Source organism: Pan paniscus, chromosome 1, assembly GCF_029289425.2.
Source record: "Pan paniscus chromosome 1, NHGRI_mPanPan1-v2.0_pri, whole genome shotgun sequence".
NCBI lineage: Eukaryota > Metazoa > Chordata > Mammalia > Primates > Hominidae > Pan > Pan paniscus.
Window position 1 is genome coordinate 111,174,241 of NC_073249.2, and position 15,551 is coordinate 111,189,791.

The window sequence follows — 15,551 nt, forward strand, 5'->3', positions numbered from 1 at the left end:
TCCTTGGAGAAATCATTTTCCTTTTCTTTCTATGGCATGACCTGTTTTTCATTGCAGCCACCATCTTCAGCCCAGCTGATAGAGGAGGAAGGCAAAGTGATGAAAGTCAATATCTACCCAGGGACCTTTTGTGGTTTAGTCAATTAATTGTTGGCTGTGGGGAGAGGGGGAGTGGAAGAAGAGTGAAGAGGAAAGGAAGAAATGAAAAAAAAAAGAAATCAACTAATTTCCCATACCTGTCAGGGTTCTTCTCAGCTTTTCCTATGAAGATGTCCCCTGTGGCCCATTTAGAGCCATTTACCAAAACTTTTTTGAGATTTCTTTGATTTTAACATCTGCTTTCCTCTTTCTTCCCTGCATAGTCCTATGCTTCCGGGAGGCATGGCAGTTAGCCTTTGATCTTGGTGCCTCTTGTTAGCTGCATGCTGTAAGTTATCCCCCTCCTCAAGCTAATTCTTGGCAATGATGAAATCTACATCCTTCCTTCTTCACTCTCTTTATCACAGCTTCCTATCAAGTTTGACATGAGTCAGACCAGCTATCCCCACAGAGATTCACAGAACTCATTAATACTTTAATAGGAACAGGAGCTTCATCCCATACAGAGTCCCAAAGATATTATGTTAATCCTATAAACCAACCATTCTAAAAGTCATAGAGGTCCCCCAAAAATCAGGTTATCAGTAAAAACTAAGTGTAGTTTAAATTTCAAGCATAATCAGGTTAGGTAGGACAATTTTCTGTGTAATTTGCATCATCACCATTACTGTCATTACTTGATGTACCTCAACTTCAAATTTGGTATGATACTGATCTAAGTGTAGGAAGAACTGAAAAATATACTAAAAAGCTAATTTGGGGGAGGCTAACTTGTTATAATTTAGAAGACTAAATTATAGAAGCCTCTAAAAGAACATAAATGTATTCTTTTTATCAATAAGGCTTATAAAATTATTATAATTACCCAATTTTATCTATTTTCTAGGGATATTTGCAAAATGAATAGATGATGATGATTTACAGTAAACTTTTAAGTGTAAATTGAACATGTCTTCAAAATATTTTCTCCATTTTAATATTTTCAGGTGATGTTTCCATCATGTAACATTCGTATTGAAACTGTTCTTTAATGATAGTGAGGACAAAGGTGAATGTTAGACCGTCTCCTGGTTAAGTAATCATAAATTTTGAATAATGAAGATTTTATTGTACTACCTTTCCACCCTTTGGGAAAACCCAAGTAATATGTAAAACATTTCTTCTGGTCAGTAGGAATTACTTCCTATATTTTTAAATTACTCTTTATTATAAGATTCCCAAAGGGAATCAGGACCCATTTCTGTTAACTCTTAATATCCAAGTGAATTTTTAATTCTGTGCCTTTTCCACAGCTGACATCCATTCCAGTTACATTTTAGTCATGCATTCTACTCTATATCATGTTTCTGGTAGCTGTTCTTTGCCTCATATCTGGTAGGGAAGCTTATGGAAATATCCAATATTAATATCAGACTGAATTAAAAGCTAGTTATAGGCATTTTACTTTTGAATTATTTGATATTTAAGGGTTACTCATATCATGGCCCTTTCTAGATAATTAAGAGTAAACTTCATGAACCCATTGCTCCAGAAGAGGGCCATGGGAAGTGAAAAAATCTGCTCCTATTTTTATAAGATTTGTTAGTAACCAAAGAAAGTGAAACACACACACACACACACACACACACACAAATCTAGAATAAAAAAGGAGAGAAGAGATATTGTGGTTTTGGCTGAAATACTGAAAGTATGAAATGACCATGAAACTGAGAAGGTTGGCTTTAGATCCCTGATTTTTAAACTGTTCTGTGGCCTAAAAATTGAACAATGTTCCAAGAACTGAGTAGAATCTAGGAAATGGAAGGAAACTAAAGCAGGAAGAGTCAGGGAAGACATTCCAAGGAATAGGTACTGCTATGGTCTGAGTGTTTGTGTTCCTCTAAAATTCGTATGCTGATATTCTAACCCCAAAGGCAATTGTATTAGGAGGCAGTGCATTTGGGAGTTATTAGGTCATGGGAGAAAAGCCCTCATGATTAGGATTAGTGCCCTTATAAAAGCAACCTCAGAGAGCTGCCTTGCCCTTTTCACCATGTGAGGGCACAGCATGAAGGCAACATTTATGAACCAGAAAGCCAGACCTCAACAGACACAGAATCTGCTGGTGCCTTGATCTGGAGGACTTCCCAGCCTCCAGATCCATGAAAAATAAGTTTCTGTTGTTTATAAGCTACCCAGCCTATGGAAATTTCTTATAGCAGCCAGAATGTACTAAGACAGTTCTTAATTGAATTTTGGAGGCAGGTGAAGAAGGACGAAGTTGGCAGAGAGAAGGAAGAATGTCGTAGGCTGTGGTGATTAGAAGTTGCTCAGAGTAGATTTCCTCCCCGCTGGCATATGTTTTCAGAACTTCTTTGAAGGAAAGAAGTACACTTGTGGAACCTGGGCTAGGCTGTCCTCACCTAGCCCAGACAGAGGAACAACTTTGCTGACTCCATCACATGCTGCTGATGGTGAAGGGCGAAGGTCCTGGAATGCCTTTCTTTGAGCCTCATCCCTCTTCATGACTTCCCAGAGAGAACTGTCAGTGAGGAGTTCCGGGCCATGAAAAATGATCCTCTTCCCAGAGACTAGATTATTTCACTTAGAAAAAATCAAGCATCTTTTCTTCCTGAAAGCATTTGTCAATGGGACAGGACCTATTGCTCTCAAGGATGTCTCTGCCCCGTTTGGTGCCTGACCCCTGGAGATCTGAGATTCAACTGCTGGGCATTATTACAGACTCTGCTCTTCCCTACTACATATCTCCCCAGCAGTGTGTGGTCTCTTAGAGCTACAACCTACGCACACTATTCTCTGTAAGAGAGTAGCTCTCTGATACAAATATTTTTCAACTTCTCCTGCCTGCCTCCAATGAATGAATAAACCTAGCAGCTGGTGTTTACACAGCACTTACCTTCGAGAGACCACAGAGCAATTTTCAGTGGCAGACTCTAATCCTTCCCCAGCTTCTGGGTAGCAATAAGTATTAATATTGTTCCCCTGAATATGGAAGATTGAGTCAAGGAACTTGCAACGGCTTGCTGAATAACACCTGTCATTTGATGGTTCATTCATTCACTCCATTGTTTTTTCCAATTATGCCCTTATTATTGTACAATAAGATATTTTCACATATATTAACTCATTTTTTTTACCAAATTTGCTTGATAATAAGAATAACCTGGAGCTCTTGTTAAACAAACAACTTCTATGATCCCTGTCCTGAACATTTTTCATTCAGTGGGTCTGAGATGGGACCTAGGAATTTATGTGTTTAACAAGCATGCCAGGGGATTTCCCCCCTTTTGTGTGAAGTATAACATTCTCTGTGATTACTATCATTAGGAAAATTTTGGAAACTCAATTTGTCTCATTTAATTTTTACAGTAACCCTGTGGGGTATTCTTATGCACCTTTATTTAGAAATAAATATGTGATCAGCATATCAATATGGGAGGCCCAGATATGAAATCTCAGTTAATTCAATTCTAACTCTCAAAGACAAGAGATGGCAGCTGATTAATTTCTTACATTTCCAAGGTTTTCTCAACCATACTTTCTCTTTTAAACAATTAAAGCTAAAGTTATTCATCTGAGGTTTGAACCATATATATGATGTCTGTCTAGATCCATGCCATAAATTAGTGCCAAAAGAGCCACAGAAACTATGAAACCATAGACATAGTTCAAAGTAAACTCTTTCCCTTTTCCAAAAACTTGATATCTTTTCTGCAAGCTTAAGCTGGTCTTCTTAGCTCCCCCTTGGACTTTGCCTTATTTTTACCCAATTCATTCCATTATTGTTATTGCTGTTTTCTTCTCTCTCACTTTCTCACTGTCTCTCTCTCTCTCTGCCCCTTCTCTATCTCTCTCCTCTCTACCTGATATGGTTTTGCTCTGTGTTCCCACCCAAATCTCACCTTGAATTGTAATAATCCTCACATGTCAGGAAAGTGACCAGGTGGAGATAACTGAATCATGGAGGCGGTTTCCCCCATAATGCCCTCATGATAGTGAGTGAGTTCTCAGGAGGTCTGATGGTTTTATAAGGGGCTTCTCCCCACTTTGCTTGGCACTTCTCCTTTCTGCCACCATGTGATGAAAGATGTGTTTGCTTCCCCTTCTGCCATGATTGTAAGTTTTCTAAGGCCTCCCCAGCCATGTGGAACTGTGAGTCAATTAAACCTCTTTCCTTTAAATTACCCAGTCTCGGGCAGTTGTTTATAGCAGTGTGAGAACACTATGCTTAACCCCCATCTCCCTCCCTCCTTCCCTCTTTCTCTTTCTCTCTAACTGCTTTTTTTTCTTGCTGAGATACTTCCAAGCCTGTTTTTTTCCCTCACAATTGCTTTGTGACCACTGATAGGGCTGTATGATTCCAATGCATAACCCTAAAATTCTATTTCTGCGGAGTCTGGAAGAATTTCTGTCAACCATAAGAGGGAGCATCAGCCTGCACATGATCCTAGGTAGGCCAGAAAGTCAGGAGCTCCTGTCTTCTACAGTTTCCATGGCTCTTCTCACTTGCAAACTATCAGGCTAGGGAGTAGACCCACAAGCAACATTTTAAATCTGAATGAAAACTGAAACAATTCAACTGTTCAGAGGGTCCATAATAATCTAATTCCTGGTGTTACATAAATCCAGTAGTGTGCCGGTTATCTGGAAAAGAGTACGAAAGAAAGAAGAAAGGAGAAGGAAGGGAGATAGAAAGAGGAAGAGAGAGAATGAAAGCCAGATTTATTTATGTAGCATGTACATGTTCAGTAGAGTAAATACGCTTAAGATGGCCAATTTCAAGCTACCAAAGATTTAACGACCAGCTTAAAAGATTCTTTAATATTAGCAACCAGCTTTTATAAGCTGGTGTGAGCCAGCTCCAGCATGCCACTGTGTAAATCCAATCCCAGAAAAAATTAATTCACTTTCCCCAGATCTTCTAATGCTTTCTAGTAGGTGCTTTATATACTGGTACATAAAGGATTGATTATTATACCCCAGAGATGTTCTCTGCTATCCTATCACCATGCCTTTCCTCATAATGATCTATTTTCTAGAAATGCCCTTTTCCCTCATCTCTTAAAGACCTATATCAAATGTTTCTTGGGTCTTCATAGTTATTGGCCTATAGCCCTCTTAAAACATTTATGATGTTTAATCTTGTGTTAGAGCGACTTTTATACTTTTATCCCAATATTTACTGGATAAAAGCAGTATGTCTGTATTACCCTTGTATTCGTGCAGCACTGAGTTCAATGCTTGGAGAAGAGTAGGCATTCAAAGCCATTTTGCCAACCACCTATTATATGCTTTCAATATAGCAGGTATTAATCTAGACCCTAGAACCCCAATCTGACTTAAGGAACGAGAAACCTTAAAATAGGGATCTGTGGAGAAATCCTAGTTTCAGATGATTAATGGAAGTTAACTATTAACCCAAGATATTTGGAACAAGTTGATGACTACATTAAGCAGATAGCTTCCACCCAGACCCATTGGAATAATTAGTCTATTAATGGTTAGCAACATTTTTCTATAAAGAAACAGGTAATAAATATTTTAGGCTTTCAGTCCTTTAAGTCTCTGCCAAAACTATTCAACTCTTGCAATGTAGTGCAAAAGCAGCCATAAACTATACATAAACAAAATGAGCATGGCTGTATACCAATAAAACTTTATTTATAAACACAGTTAATAAGCCAGATTTGTCCTACAAGCTGTAATTTTCCAACCGTTGGCCTAGATACTTTAAAGTACTGATTTCTAAACTCTCATGTAAATGGTTTTGTCTGTTTTCCTTTGAGTCATAATGTTTCTCTTTCCTACTTTAACTTATATGCTTCTACCTTAGTCCATAATGCCTTCTTATCAATAATTCTTGCTTAAGTCTAGGCTTATTAAATACAATTACCACTCTATAGTTTAGCTCATCCAGGTTATTGCTAATGCAGCCATTCTGAAAAACAGTATAAAGATATGTTACACTGACCTTGCCAATAATAATACTCCTTATAGACAATATATAAATGAAATTAAATGCCCATGTAATGCAAGGTGATACAGGTACTACTGGGATGCAACAATGACTGTCATGATGACACCTAGAGATAATATATTTACAGTTCTATTAAGATTGTATATATCTCTTTTGAAGTATCTGAGTTCTTTTTCCTATGAGGAAATGAGCACCTTCAGTGCCAACTCAGGACCAAGACTGCTTGTTCTGTAGTGCTAATAGTTAGACTATTTCTAGTTTATGATTCACTGGTACCCTCAATGTACAGTTTCTTAACAAAGCATCTGTATGGATACAACCTTTCCTATGCAAATGAATAGTAATTGGTGAAACAAAGCCTAAGGGTAATGATCCCATTCATAGAAGCTGGAAAACTTGAAATGGTCATCAAAAGTGAATTCTCTACTATGGCTCTTGTCCTGGATACACAACTGACCTTTTAAAATTCCTTCACCTAAGTAATTATGAAAAATAAACTAGCCTTAGATTTTCTCCTGGCCAGTTAGAGGAAATCAGTACTATTTCATAATTTATGTTGAACCTGAATTAACAGCTTGGTTTAAATGGAGCAATTCATATCAAAACTAAAATAAAAGACAATCTGTCCATCTATGGAAGACTCAAGGAGTCAGTGGAATTTGTTTTTTGGTCAATTCTCAGAAATCTTGGTTTATTATTTGAGAGTGTCTATCAGTTTCTTCTAATAATATTATTTTTATATTTGTCATGAAATTGTTCAACATTTATTTTCCAAAGTCTTAAATGTTGTCATGTAGCCATCATCCCAAACAATGACTGACCAAATAACAAAAACAATGAAGAGGATGAAGCCATGCTGATTAACAGTTGAGTGAAATTTAGACATGTGCAAACAAAACCACATCTGCAAGGAGAATCAACAACTAGGATGAAAATATGGGTAGTCCTTGATGTCTTCCCTCAAACTTTAGTTGAGGAAAGATGTAAAAGGGTGATTGAAAAAAATTTTTAACTTCCCACACTCCTACAAGAAGACTAATTGTTCTAAAGCCAGGGTAACAAATAGTGACCAAAATAAGTTTTAAACCTACTTAATCAACGAGTAAGTGTTCCACAGCCATAAACCATCCGAATTTGTTTTAAACATATTTAAAATTTTTAATCAAATCAAATTAAAATGTTTCCTTAAATCAAATACAACTTGTTTAATGAACATGTTTCTGTAAGTCAATCAATTAATGACAACCCCTTGCTTTTGAAGGTCAGCCAGTCAGAAATGGACTCATTTCAAAAACATACTTCCAAATGCCACATAATCAAGAAAAGTCTTCTTCAAATAACCACATTTCTACAGTTGACAACAAACTAGTCACCACTCTTTTGAACTCTATGCTTTTTACAAATCCTTATACAAGATCAACTGTTTTCCTGCCTGGAAAAACTGTGACCAAGCAGCCTAGATATCCTTCACTTAGCCAAGCAATAAATTCAGCATGTTTTGTTTATTTGTCTCATCATTTTGAGTGATAGCTTCATTCTTTGAGAAGATGGAGAAATGGAACAAGACAGAAAGGGTATTCCAGGTACTAGAAATAGCATGGGCAAAGACGTGGAGGCACGAAAGTATTTGGTGAGTTCAGGAATGTAGAACCCTTGTAGTAGCTTCTTGGAGTTGGAAATATCAGTTGAAGACAGACTTTGAACTTCACAGGCCAATATAAAAAGTTTATATTTTATCTGCTGAGCTGTGAAGGCACAATGAATATTTTAAAAGGCAAATATTATAAATAAATATAAGTTGTAGGAGCTAAAAATGCAGTGTTAGGATTAGTGGTTGAAGTGTCTGTGACATATTCAATAATTATATAATTATGGTAATCTACCTCTATAATAATTAAAGAAGTAGATCCTACTGAATTTATGATCTACTAAATGAGAGAGATAAAAAATTAGAATAAAAGATGAGAGAGGGAGTGGCCAAGATGGCCAACTAGAAGGAGCTAGTGTTCATGACTCTCATGGAGAAGAATGGAAGGGAAAAGTAAACACAACACCTTCAACTGAAATATCCAGGTACTCACTTTGGGACTAAACAAGGAAACAACTTGGCCCACAGAGAATGAAGAAAAGCAAGACAGGACAATAGCCCACTGGGGAGCAATACAGAGCCAGAGGAACCTCCCCAGACCAGGGAAGCAGTGAGTGAATGTGCAACCCTGGAAAACCGTGCTTCTCCCATGGATCTGTGAAATGCTTGGGTCAAGAGATGCCCTTGCGAACTTACTCCACCAGGCCTTCAGTCTGACACAGCTATGTGGAAACTCAGCAGAGCAGCCACTCAGGCATTCTTGGAGACCCTGGAGACTTAAATACTCGGGCTTTCCAGCAAAAAAGCTGCATCTCCAGCCACGTGGAAGATTAGACTCCTGTACATACCCCTAGGAAAGAGGTTGAATCCAGAGGGCTGAGCAGCGACAGCCTGCAAGCCTCACTGCCATTGCACATCACAAGATAAGACCCACTGGCTTGGAATTCCAGGCAGCAAATGATAGGGGCATTGCATCTCCCTAAGAAGGAGCTCCCAGGGGGAGAAGTGGGTCACCATCTTTGCTGTTTGGATGCCTTAGCTGTTCCAGCCTATAGGCTTTAGAGGGTCCAAGTCAACCAAGAGTGGAAGGGATGCTCCAGTAAAACATAACTGCTCTACCAAAATGTGGCCAGACTGCTGCTTTAAGCAAGTGCCCAATCTGTTCCTCCTCACTGGACTGAACCTCCCAACTGGAGCCTCCAGACAACTCTGCCCATGTTCTCCAGCCAACAGAGTGTTGAATTCTTTCTGGGACAGCACTCCCAGAGGGAGGGGTGGTCCGCCATCTTTGCTGTTTGGGCTATGTAGCCTTTCCAGCCTCCAGGCTTCGGAGTACCTGAGGTGACTGGAGACTGAAGTGGACCCCCAGCTCAGCATAGGTGCTTTACCAAAATATGGCCCAATTGTTTTGTTAAGAGAGTCTTCTGTCCTGTTCCTCCTCACTGGATGGGACCTCCCAGCTGGGGTCTCCAGCCACCTCCTACAGGTGCCTTTGGGATGACAACAGGCCCATACTTCCCTGGGATGAAGCTCCCAGAGGAAGGGACAGGTTGCCATCTTTACAGTTTCACAGCTTTCACTGGTGATACCTCCAGGTACTAGAAAATTTAAGGTGACTAGGTACTGGAGCAGGCTCCAAGTGTACGACAGCAGCCCTACAGAAAACTGGCCGGACTGTTACATGGATGCCCTTTCCCATATCTCCTTACTGGGCAGCCCTGGGCCTCCAGCCACCACCTGCCAGAGCTATTGAGCCAGTAGCAACTTAGCAACTCCTTGGATGGAGCCTCCAGGGGCAACTGAAAACCTCTCTCCCACTGCCTCTGCAGTGGAACTGCCACCTCAGACTAATGAAGGAGCAAAGACTACGTGCCTTATCCACACCTCCAACAAGTGGCAGTCAACCTAATCAGAGGAGGCCAGTCCACCTCCCACTTGTCCCACACCCCCATCACTTCTCATCACCAGAGAGGGAACCCCTGGCTTGGGCCCACAGCACAGACCTTCCATCCTGTGCTGATTCTGCTGAGCAATTGCTGACCTGCATCTCTCTGGGATGGAGCCTCCCAGGAGACAATCAAATGACCCTTGACCAAAACCACTACTAAGATTCCTTCCTCTGCTGCCTCCAAGTTGGGGAAGGAACATAAACAATAAGATTGCCCCAGAGCTGCAGCAGGCAGCTCAGGAGTGCCAAGTCACAATCTACAGCCAGCATTCAAGGGGAAGAGGAACCCATGCTTTCAGAGCATTGAGAGGAAACATGGTTGCAACTGTGAGGAAACAGGGAAGCCACACAACAAGCAAGAGTTTACCAACTGACTAATAAGCCTACGTGCCACCTGCTGGATCATACTGTAAAGGTTTATCACCAAAAACACCTCACTAACATACCTCTGCTGAAACCAGAGACAAGAAGGTAGCTTCAAATAAAGACCCTGCACAAAGCCTAGGCCTGGCAAAAAACATCCAGAAAAGAAGTCTATTGACTACCCAATCTACACTGCAGTTAAACAACAGCCACATGTAGAGATAAGAAAGAATCAATGCAAAACCACAAAGAAATCCCTGTTTGAGGGTCTGGAGTGAATCTCCAGGAAACTCCAACAGATCTGCTGCTGAGGAACCTGACTGTTAGAAGGAAAACTAACAAACAGTAAGGAATAGCATCAACATCAGCAAAAAGGACATCCACACCAAAACCCCATCTGTAGGTCACCAACATCAAACACCAAAGGTAGATAAAACCACAAAGATGAGGAGAAACCACAGCAGAAAAGCAGAAAATTCCAAAAACCAGAACGCCTCTTCTCCTCCAAAGGATCACAGCTCCTCACCAGCAACGGAAAAAAACTGGATGGAGAATAACTTTCACAAGTTGACAGAAGTAGGCTTCAGAAGGTTGGTAATAACAAACTTCTCTGAGCTAAAGTGGCATGTTCTAACCCGTATCAAGGCAGCTAAAAACCTTGAAAAAAGGTTAGATGAATGGCTAACTAGAATAAACAGAGTAGAGAAAACCTTAAAAGGCCTGATGGAGCTGAAAACCATTGCACGAAAACTTCGTGACACATGCACAAGATTCAATAGCCAATTCAATCAAGTGGAAGAAAGGATATCAGTGATTGAAAATCAAATTAATGAAATAAAGTTAGAAGACAAGATTAGAGAAAAAAGAGTGAAAAGAAATGAACAAAGCCTCCAAGAAATATGAGACTATGTGAAAAGACCAAATATACATTTGATTGGTGTACCGGAAAGTGACAGGGAGAATGGAACTAAGTTGGAAAATATTCTTCAAGATATTATCCAGGAGAATTTCCCTAACCCAGCAAGGCAGGCCAACATTCAAATTCAGGAAAAACAGAGAACACCACAAAGATACTCCTCAAGAAGAGCAACCCCAAGACACACAATTGTCAGATTCACAAAGGTTGAAATGAAGGAAAAAATGTTAAGGGCAGCCAGAAAGAAAGGTTGGGTTACCCACAAAGAGAGGCATATCAGACTAACAGCAGATCTCTTGGCAGAAACCCTACAAGCCAGAAGAGAGTGGGGGCCAATATTCAACATTCTTAAAGAAAAGAATTTTCAACCCAGAATTTCATATCCAGCCAAACTAAGCTTCATAAGTGAAGGAGAAATAAAATCCTTTACAGACAGGCAAGTGCTGAGAGATCTTGTCACTACAAGTTGTGCCTTACAAGAGCTCCTGAAGGAAGCACTAACCATGGAAAGGAAAACTGGTACCAGCCACTGCAAAAACATGCCAAATGGTAAAGACCATTGATGCTATGAAGAAACTGCATCAATTAACAGGCAAAATAACCAGCAAACATCATAATGACAGATCAAATTCAAATTTAAAAATATTAACCTTAAGTGTAAATGGGCTAAATGCCCAAATTAAAAGACACAGACTGGCAAATTGGATAGAGTCAAGACCCATCAGTGTGCTGTATTCAGGAGACCCATCTCACATGCAAAGATGCACATAGGCTCAAAACACAGGGATGGAGGAAGATCTACCAAGCAAATGGAAAGGAAGAAAAAGCAGGGGTTGCAATCCTAGTCTCTGATAACAGACTTTAAACCAACAAAGATAAAAAGAGACAAAGAAGGCCACTACATAATGGTAAAGGGATCAATTCAACAAGAAGAGCGAACAATCGTAAATATGTATGTACCAAATAGAAGAGCACCCAGATTCATAAAGCAAGTCCATAGAGACCTACAAAGAGACTTAGACTCCCACACATTAATAATGGGAGATTTTAATACACCATTGTCAATATTAGGCAGGTCAATGAGACAGAAGGTTAACAAGGATACCCAGGACTTGAACTCAGTTCTGCACCAAGCGGACCTAATAGACATCTGCAGAACTCTCCACCCCAAATCAACAGAATATACATTCTTCTCAGCACTACACCTCACTTATTCTAAAATTGGCCACATAATTGGAAGTACAGCACTCCTCAGCAAATGTAAAAGAACAGAAATCACAACAAACTTTCTCTCAGACCACAGTGCAATCAAATTAGAACTCAGAATTAAGAAACTCACTCAAAATCCCACAACTACATGGAAACTGAACAACTTATGCCTGAATGACTACTTGGTAAATAACAAAATGAAGGCAGAAATAAAGATGTTCTTTGAGACCAATGAGAACAAAGACACAACATACCAGAATCTCTGGGACACATTTAAAGCAGTGTGTAGAGGGAAATTTACAGCACTAAATGCCCATAAAAGAAAGCAGGAAAGATCTAAAATTGACACCCTAATATCACAATTAAAAGAACTAGAGAAGCAAGAGCAAACAAATTCAAACGCTAGCAGAAGGCAAGAAATAACTAAGATCAGAGCAGAACTGAAGGAGATAGAAACACAAAAAACCCTTCAAAAAATCAAAGAATTCAGAAGCTGGTTTTTTGAAAAGACCAACAAAATACATAGACTGTTAGCAAGACTAATAAGAAAAAGAGAGAAGAATCAAATAGATGCAATAAAAATATGATAAACGGGATATCACCAACAATCCCACAGAAATACAAACTACAATCAGAGAAAACTATAAACACATCTATGTGAATAAACTAGAAAATCTAGAAGAAATGGATAAATTCCTGGACACATACACCCTCCCAAGACTAAACCAGGAAGAAGTTGAATCTCTGAATAGACCAATAACAGGCTCTGAAATTGAGGCAATAATTAATAGTCTACCAACCAAAAAAAGAAAAAATTCCAGGACCAGATGGATTCACAGCCAAATTCTACCAAAGGTACAAGTGGGAGCTGGTACCATTCCTTCTGAAACTATTCCAATCAATATAAAAAGAGAGAATCCTCCCTAACTCATTTTATGAAGCCAGCATCATCCTGATACCAAAGCCTGGCAGAGACACAACAAAAAAGGAGAATCTTAGACCAATATCCCTGATGAACATCAATGCAAAAATCCTCAATAAAATACTGGCAAACCGAATCCAGCAGCACATCAAAAAGCTTATCCACCATGATCAAGTTGGCTTCATCCCTAAGATGCAAGGCTGGTTCAACATATGAAATCAATAAATGTAATCCATCACGTTAAACAGAACCAATGACAAAAATCACGTGATTATCTCAATAGATGCAGAAAAGACCTTTGACAAAAATTCAACAACCCTTCATGATAAAAACTCAATAAATTAGGTATTGATGGAACATATCTCAAAATAATAAGAGCTATTTATGACAAACCCACAGTCAATATCATACTGAATGGGAAAAAACTGGAAGCATTCCCTTTGAAAACCAGCGCAAGACAAGGATGTCCTCTGTCACCACTCCTATTCAAAATAGTGTTGGAAGTTCTGGCCAGGGCAATCAGGCAAGAGAAACAAATAATGGTATTCCATTAGGAAAAGAGGAAGTCAAATTGTCCGTGTTTGCAGTAGACATGATTATATATTTAGAAAACCCCATTGTCTCCGCCCAAAATCTCCTTAAGCTGATAAGCAACTTCAGCAAAGTCTCAGGATACAAAATCAATGTACAAAAATCACAAGCATTCCTAAACACCAATAACAGACAAACACAGAGCCACAGTGGGAATAAAATAGTTAGGAATCCAACTTACAAGGGATGTGAAGGACCTCTTCAAGGAGAACTACAAACCACTGCTCAATGAGATAAAAGAGGACACAAACAAATGGAAGGACATTCCATGCTCATCAATAAGAAGAATCAATATTGTGAAAATGGCCATACCACCCAAAGTAATTTATAGATTCAATGCTACCATTGACTTTCTTCACAGAATTGGAAAAAATGACTTTAAAGTTCACATGGAACCAAAAAAGAGCCCACGTAGCCAAGACAATCCTAAGCAAAAATAACAAAGCTGGAGGCACCACGCTACCTGACTTCAAACTATGCTGCAAGGCTACAGTAACCAAAACAGCATGGTACTGGTACCAAAACAGATATATAGACCAATGGAACAGAACAGAGGCCTCAGAAATAACACCACACATATACAACCATCTGACCTTTGACAACCCTGACAAAAACAAGAAATGGGGAAAGGATTCCCTATTTAATAAATGGTGCTGGGAAAACTGGCTAGCCATATGTAGAAAGCTGAAACTGGACCCCTTGCTTACATTGTACACAAAAATTAACTCAAGATGGATTAAAGACTTAAATGTAAGACCGAACACCATAAAAACCCTAGAAGAAAACCTAGGCAATACCACTCAGGACATAGGCTTGGGCAAAGCCATCATGACTAAAACACCAAAAGCAATGGCAATAAAAGCCAAAATTGACAAATGGGATCTAATTAAACTTAAGAGCTTCTGCACAGCAAAAGAAACTATCATGAGAGTGAACAGGCAACCTACAGAATGGGAGAAAATTTTTGCAATCTACCCATCTGACAAAGGGCTAATATCCAGAATCTACAAAGAACTCAAACAAATTTACAAGAAGAAAACAATTAACCCCATCAAAAAGTGGGCAAAGGCTATGACCAGACACTTCTCAGAAGAAGACATTTATGCAGCCAACAGACATATGCAAAAATGCGCATCATCACTGGTCATCAGAGAAATGCAAATAAAACCACAGTGAGATACCATCTCATGCCAGTTAGAATGGTGATCATTAAAAAGTCAGGAAACAACAGATTCTGGAGAGGTTGTGGAGAAATAGGACCACTTTTACACTGTTGGTGGGAGTATAAATTAGTTCAACCATTGTGGAAGACAGTGTGGGGATTCCTCAAGGATCTAGAACTAGAAATACCATTTGACACAGCCATCCCATTACTGGGCATATACCCAAAGCTTTATAAATCATTCTACAATAAAGACACATGTACATGTATGTTTTTTGTGGCACTAGTCACAATAGCAAAGACTTGGAACCAACCCAAATGTCCATCAATGATAGACTGGATTAAGAAAATGTGGCATATATACACCATGGAATAGTATGCAGCCATAAAAAGGATGAGTTCGTGTCCTTTGCATGGACATGGATGAAGCTGGAAACCATCATTGTAAGCAAACTATCATAAGGACAGAAAACCAAACACTGCATGTTCTTACTCATAGGTGGGATTTGAACAATGAGAACACATGGACACAGGGTATGGAACATCACACACCAGGGCTGTTTGGGGGGTGGGGACCTCGGGGAGGGATAGCATTAGGAGAAATGCCTAGTGTAAATGATGAGTTGATGGGTGCAGCAAACCAATATGGCACATGTATAGCTATGTAACAAACCTGCACATTGTGCACATGTACCCTAGAACTTAAAGTATAATTCAAAAAAAAGACTTCAGTATCTCAAATGGCCACAGTGTCATATATCCTCCAAACAACCACA